Source organism: Oncorhynchus tshawytscha, linkage group LG07, assembly GCF_018296145.1.
Source record: "Oncorhynchus tshawytscha isolate Ot180627B linkage group LG07, Otsh_v2.0, whole genome shotgun sequence".
Lineage (NCBI taxonomy): Eukaryota > Metazoa > Chordata > Actinopteri > Salmoniformes > Salmonidae > Oncorhynchus > Oncorhynchus tshawytscha.
In genome coordinates, this window is record NC_056435.1 from 74,917,096 (window position 1) to 74,926,445 (window position 9,350).

Here is a 9,350-nt window from a genome sequence, read left to right on the forward strand (position 1 = left end):
ACACACTCTGACACACACACACACTGTAACACACACACTGTAACACACACACACTGAACACACACACACTGTGAACACACACACACTCTGACACACACACACACTGTAACACACACACACACTCTGACACACACACTGTAACACACACACACACACTGAACACACACACACTGTAACACACACACACTGACACACACACACTGTAACACACACACACTGTAACACACACACTGTAACACACACACTGACACACACACACTGTAACACACACACACTGACACACACACACACTCTGACACACACACACTGTACACTGTGTAACACACACACACACACACTGTACACACACACACACACTCTGTGACACACACACACTGTGACACACACCACACACACAACACACACACACTGACACACACACTGACACACACACACACTCTGACACACACACACTGTAACACACACACACACTGACTGTGACACACACACAAACACACTCACTGACACACACACACACACTGTAACACACACACACACACTCTGACACACACACACTGTAACACACACACACACACTGACACACACACACTGTACACACACACACACACACACACTCTGACACACACACACTGTAACACACACACACACACTCTGACACACACTGACACACACACACTGTAACACACACACACACACACTCTGACACACACACACTGTAACACACACACACACTCTGACACACACACACACTGTAACACACACACACACTCTGACACACACACACTGTAACACACACACACACTCTGGACACACACACACTGTAACACACACACACACACACTGTAACACACACACACACTCTGACACACACACACTCTGACACACACACACACACTGACACACACACACACACACACACTGAACACACACACACTGTAACACCGTAACACACACACACTCTGACACACACACTGTAACACACACACACACTCTGACACACACACACACTGTAACACACACACACACTCTGACACACACACACTGTAACACACACACACACACACACTCTGACACACACACACTGTAACACACACACACTCTGACACACACACACTGTAACACACACACACACACACTCTGGACAACACACACTGTACACACACACTCTGACACACACACACTGTAAAACACACACACACACACACACACACACACACACTGTAACACACACACACTGTAACACACACACACTGTAACACACACACTGTAACACACACACAACTGTGACACACACACACACTGTAACACACACACACACACACACACACACACTGACACACACACACTGTAACACACACACACACACACACTGTAACACACACACACACTCTGACACACACACACACACACTAACACACACACACTCTGACACACACACACTGTAACACACACACACACTCTGACACACACACACTGTAACACACACACACACTCTGACACACACACACTGTAACACACACACACACTCGGACACACACACACTGTAACACACACACACACTCTGACACACACACACTGTAACACACACTCTGACACACACACACACACACACAACTGTAACACACACACACTGTAACACACACACACACACACTGACACACACACTCTGACACTGTAACACACACACACACTCTGACACACACACACTGTAACACACACACACACTAACTGACACACACACACTGTAACACACACACACACTCTGACACACACACACTGTAACACACACACACACTGGACACACACACACTGTAACACAACACACACACACACTGTAACACACACACACACTGTAACACACACACACACACTCTGACACACACACACTGTAACACACACACACACACACTGACACACACACACTGTAACACACACACACACACACTGACACACACACACTGACACACACACACTGTAACACACACACACACTCTGACACACACACACACTGTAACACACACACACTCTGACACACACACACTGTAACACACACACACACTCACACACACACACACACACTGTAACACACACACACACTGACACACACACACACTGACACACACACACTGTAACACACACACACTGACACACACACACACTGACACACACACACACACTGTAACACACACACACTGTAACACACACACACTGTAACACACACACACAACACACACACACTAACACACACACACTGTAACACACACACACTGACACACACACACTGTAACACACACACACTGTAACACACACACACTCTGACACACACACACTGTAACACACACACTGTAACACACACACACTGTAACACACACACACTGTAACACACACACACTGTAACACACACACTGACACACACACTGTAACACACACACACTGTAACACACACACACTGACACAAACACACACACTGACACACACACACTGTAACACACACACTCTGACACACACACACTGTACACACACACTCTGACACACACACACTGTAACAACACACACACTGTAACACACACACACTGACACACACACTGACACACACACACTTTCTGACACACACACACTCTGACACACACACACTGTAACACACACACACACTCTGACACACACACACTGACACAACACACACACACACTTGACACACACACACTGTAACACACACACACACACACACACACTGACACACACACACACTGTAACACACACTGTACACACACTTGACACACACACACTGTAACACACACACACACTCTGACACACACACACTGTAACACACACACACACACACACACTGACACACACACACACTGTAACACACACACTCTGACACACACACACTGTAACACACACACACACACTGTAACACACACACACTGACACACACACACTGTAACACACACACACTGTAACACACACACACTGACACAAACACTGGACACACACACACACTGTAACTCACACACACTGTAACACACACTTGACACACACACACTGTAACAACCACACACACTGTAACACACACACACACTGACACACACACTGACACACACACACACTCTGACACACACACACTCTGACACACACACACTGAACACACACACACACTCCTGACACACACACACTGTAACACACACACACACTCTGACACACACACACTGTAACACACACACACACTCTGGACACACACACACTGTAACACACACACACACTCTGACACACACACACTGTAACACACACACACTCACCTGACACACACACACTGTAACACACACACACACACTGGACACACACACACTGTAACACACACACACACACTGACACACACACACTGTAACACACACACACACAACACACATCTGACACACACACTGTAACACACACACACACACTCACTGACACACACACACACTGTAACACACACACACTCTGACACACACACACTGTAACACACACACACACTCTGACACACACACACTGTAACACACACACACACACACACACTGACACACACACACTGTAACACACACACACACACACTCTGACACACACACACTCTGACAAACACACACTGTAACACACACACACACTCTGACACACACACACTGTAACACACACACACACTTGACACACACACACACACACACACACACTGTAACAACACACACACACACTCTGACACACACACACTGTAACACACACACACACACACACACTGTAACACACACACACACTCTGACACACACACACTGTAACACACACACACACTGTGAACACACACAGACTGTGACACACACACACACTCTGACACACACACACTGTAACACACACACACACACTGACACACACACACACACTGACACACACACACTGTAACACACACACACACTCTGACACACACACACTGTAACACACACACACACACTCTGACACACACACACACACTGTAACACACACACACTCTGACACACACACACACTGTAACACACACACATACTCTGACACACACACACTGTAACACACACACTAACACACACAGACTGTAACACACACACACACTCTGACACACACACACACTGTAACACACACACACACACTCTGACACACACACACACACTGTAACACACACACACTCTGACACACACACACTGTAACACACACACACACACACACACACACTGTAACACACACAGACTGTAACACACACACACACTCTGACACACACACACTGTAACACACACACACACTCTGACACACACACACTGACACACACACACTGTAACACACACACACACTCTGACACACACACACTGTAACACACACACACACTCTGACACACACACACCGTAACACACACACACACTCTGACACACACACACTGTAACACACACACACACTGACACACACACACTGTAACACACACACACACACACACACACACACACACACACACTGTAACACACACAGACTGTAACACACACACACACACACACACTCTGACACACACACTGTAACACACACACACACTCTGACACACACACACTGTAACACACACACACACACTCTGACACACACACACTGTAACACACACACACACACTCTGACACACACACTCTGACACACACACACACACACACACACACTCTGACACACACACACTGTAACACACACACACACACTGACACACACACACTGTAACACACACACACACTCGGACACACACACACTGTAACACACACACACTCTGACACACACACACTGTAACACACACTCTGACACACACACACACACACTGTAACACACACACACACTGTAACACACACACACACTCTGACACACACACACTGTAACACACACACACACTCTGACACACACACACTGTAACACACACACACACTCTGACACACACACACTGTAACACACACACACACTCGGACACACACACACTGTAACACACACACACACACTGACACACACACACTGTAACACACACTCTGACAAACACACACACACACACTGTAACACACACACACACTGTAACACACACACACACACTCTGACACACCCACACTGTAACACACACACACACACTCTGACACACACACACTGTAACACACACACACACTCTGACACACACACTCTGACACACACACACTGTAACACACACACACACTCTGACACACACACACTGTAACACACACACACTCTGACACACACACACTGTAACACACACACACACACACTCACACACACACACACTGTAACACACACACACACTCGGACACACACACACTGTAACACACACACACACTCTGACACACACACACTGTAACACACACACACACTCTGACACACACACACACACACACTGTTTCACACACACTCTGACACACACACACACACACACTAATACACACACTGTAACACACACACACACACTGTAACACACACACACTCTGACACACACACACACACACACATACACACACTGTAACACACACACATGAACACACACACTCTGTAACACACACACACACTAGCACACACACACACTGTAACACACCCACTGTAACACACACACTGTAACACACACACTGTAACACACACCCACCGTAACACACACCCACTGTAACACACACACACACTCTGACACACTGTAACAAACACACACACTCTGACACACTGTAACACACACAGACTGTAACACACACAGACTGTAACGCACAAACACAAACACACTGTAACACACACACACACACACTGTAACACACACAGACTGTAACACACACACACACACACTGCAACACACACTAACACACAAACACAGACTAACACTCAAACAAACACACACTAACACACGGACTGTAACCGCGGCCTCTGTGACCCTCCAGTATGTATTAATAAAGTCCAGCTGCCCCAGTCTCTAATCTAAACTAATCTCTATCCAGTCTCTAATCTAAACTAATCTCTCTCCATTCTCTAATCTAAACTAATCTCTATCCAGTCTCTAATCTAAACTAATCTCTCTCCATTCTCTAATCTAAACTAATCTCTATCCAGTCTCTAATCTAAACTAATCTCTCTCCAGTCTCTAATCTAAACTAATCTCTCTCCAGTCTCTAATCTAAACTAATCTCTATCCAGTCTCTAATCTAAACTAATCTCTATCCAGACTCCTGTTAACAGGACTAATCTCTATCCAGACTCTAATCTAAACTAGTCTCTCTCCAGTCTCTAATCTAAACTAATCTCTCTCCAGTCTCTAATCTAAACTAATCTCTATCCAGTCTCTAATCTAAACGAATCTCTATCCAGTCTCTAATCTAAACTTATCTCTCTCCAGTCTCTAATCTAAACTAATCTCTCTCCAGTCTCTAATCTAAACTAATCTCTATCCAGACTCCTGTTAACAGGACTAATCTCTATCCAGACTCTAATCTAAACTAATCTCTCGCCAGTCTCTAATCTAAACAAATCTCTCTCAGTCTCTAATCTAAAATAATCTCTATCCAGTCTCTAATCTAAACTAATCTCTCTCCAGTCTCTAATCTAAACTAATCTCTATCCAGTCTCTAATCTAAACTAATCTCTATCCAGTCTCTAATCTAAACTAATCTCTAATCTAAACTAATCTCTATCCAGTCTCTAATCTAAACTAATCTCTATCCAGACTCCTGTTAACAGGACTAATCTCTATCCAGACTCTAATCTAAACTAATCTCTCTCCAGTCTCTAATCTAAACTAATCTCTCTCCAGTCTCTAATCTAAACTAATCTCTATCCAGTCTCTAATCTAAACGAATCTCTATCCAGTCTCTAATCTAAATGAATCTCTATCCAGTCTCTAATCTAAACTAATCTCTATCCAGTCTCTAATCTAAACTAATCTCTATCCAGACTCCTGTTAACAGGACTAATCTCTCTCCAGTCTCCTGTTAACAGGACTAATCTCTCTTCAGGTCCAGTCTCCTGTTAACAGGACTAATCTCTCTCCAGTCTCCTGTTAACAGGACTAATCTCTCTTCAGGTCCAGTCTCCTGTCAACAGGACTAATCTCTCTCCAGGTCCAGACTCCTGTTAACAGGACTAATCTCTCTCCAGTCTCCTGTTAACAGGACTAATCTCTCTTCAGGTCCAGTCTCCTGTTAACAGGACTAATCTCTCTTCAGGTCCAGTTTCCTGTTAACAGGACTAATCTCTCTCCAGTCTCCTGTTAACAGGACTAATCTCTCTCCAGTCTCCTGTTAACAGGACTAATCTCTCTCCAGGTCCATTCTCCTGTTAACAGGACTAATCTCTCTTCAGGTCCAGTCTCCTGTTAACAGGACTAATCTCTCTCCAGTCTCCTGTTAACAGGACTAATCTCTCTCCAGGTCCAGACTCCTGTTAACAGGACTAATCTCTCTCCAGTCTCCTGTTAACAGGACTAATCTCTCTTCAGGTCCAGTTTCCTGTTAACAGGACTAATCTCTCTCCAGTCTCCTGTTAACAGGACTAATCTCTCTCCAGTCTCCTGTTAACAGGACTAATCTCTCTCCAGGTCCATTCTCCTGTTAACAGGACTAATCTCTCTTCAGGTCCAGTCTCCTGTTAACAGGACTAATCTCTCTCCAGTCTCCTGTTAACAGGACTAATCTCTCTCCAGGTCCAGACTCCTGTTAACAGGACTAATCTCTCTCCAGTCTCCTGTTAACAGGACTAATCTCTCTTCAGGTCCAGTCTCCTGTTAACAGGACTAATCTCTCTTCAGGTCCAGTCTCCTGTTAACAGGACTAATCTCTCTCCAGTCTCCTGTTAACATGACTAATCTCTCTCCAGGTCCAGTCTCCTGTTAACAGGACAAATCTCTCTCCAGGTCCAGTCTCCTGTTAACAGGACTAATCTCTCTCTAGTCTCCTGTTAACAGGACTAATCTCTGTTCAGGTCCAGTTTCCTGTTAACAGAACTAATCTCTCTCCAGTCTCCTGTTAACAGGACTAATCTCTCCTCAGGTCCAATATCCTGTTAACATGACTAATCTCTCTCTAGTCTCCTGTTAACAGGACTGATCTCTCCTCAGGTCCAGTAGTGTGTAGTGCCGGTAGTTAGCTACACCGCTACAGTAGTTAGCTACACCGCTACATGGTGTTACCATGTAGCGGTGTAGCTAACTACTGGAACTACACACTACTGTGTTACCATGTAGCGGTGTAGCTAACTACTGGAACTACACACTACTGTTTTACTATGTAGCGGTGTAGCTAACTACTGGAACTACACACTACTGTTTTACTATGTAGCGGTGTAGCTAACTACTGGAACTACACACTACTGTTTTACCATGTAGCTAACTACTGGAACTACACACTACTGTTTTACCATGTAGCGGTGTAGCTAACTACTAGAACTACACACTACTGTGTTACCATGTAGCGGTGTAGCTAACTACTGGAACTACACACTACTGTTTTACCATGTAGTGGTGTAGCTAACTACTGGAACTACACACTACTGTTTTACCATGTAGTGGTGTAGCTAACTACTGGAACTACACACTACTGTTTTACCATGTAGCTAACTACTGGAACTACACACTACTGTTTTACCATGTAGTGGTGTAGCTAACTACTGGAACTACACACTACTGTTTTACCATGTAGCTAACTACTGGAACTACACACTACTGTTTTACCATGTAGCGGTGTAGCTAACTACTGGAACTAAACACTATTATTTTAGCAGAAATAAAATATGGGTCAATTAGCAATCATTTTCTACATTTTCTGGCATCAGACCTGCCTAATTCTTGTTTTTTTGTTTGTTTAATGGGCTAATTTATACAAAACTCTTTATTAAACTATATTTTTCTTAAGATTAGCTTTAGTATGGCTTAACTTCTGTCAGTGTGAAGTAATTCTTAGCCTGTTATTCCAGAGTACTGTAAGTGTTCTGTAATTTACAGCGCCTTCCTCATGCTATGAATGAGGAAGGAACAAATGTTCCGTGTTTACGCATCAATGGGTTGAAGGGCAGTCAGTTTACAAGACACCCCTATCTCAACATGGGGTGAAGGGCAGTCAGCTTACAAGACACCCCTATCTCAACATGGGGTGAAGGGCAGTCAGCTTACAAGACACCCCTATCTCAACATGGGGTGAAGGGCAGTCAGCTTACAAGACACCCCTATCTCAACATGGGGTGAAGGGCAGTCAGCTTACAAGACACCCTATCTCAACATGGGGTGAAGGGCAGTCAGCTTACAAGACACCCCTATCTCAACATGGGGTGAAGGGCAGTCAGCTTACAAGACACCCCCTATC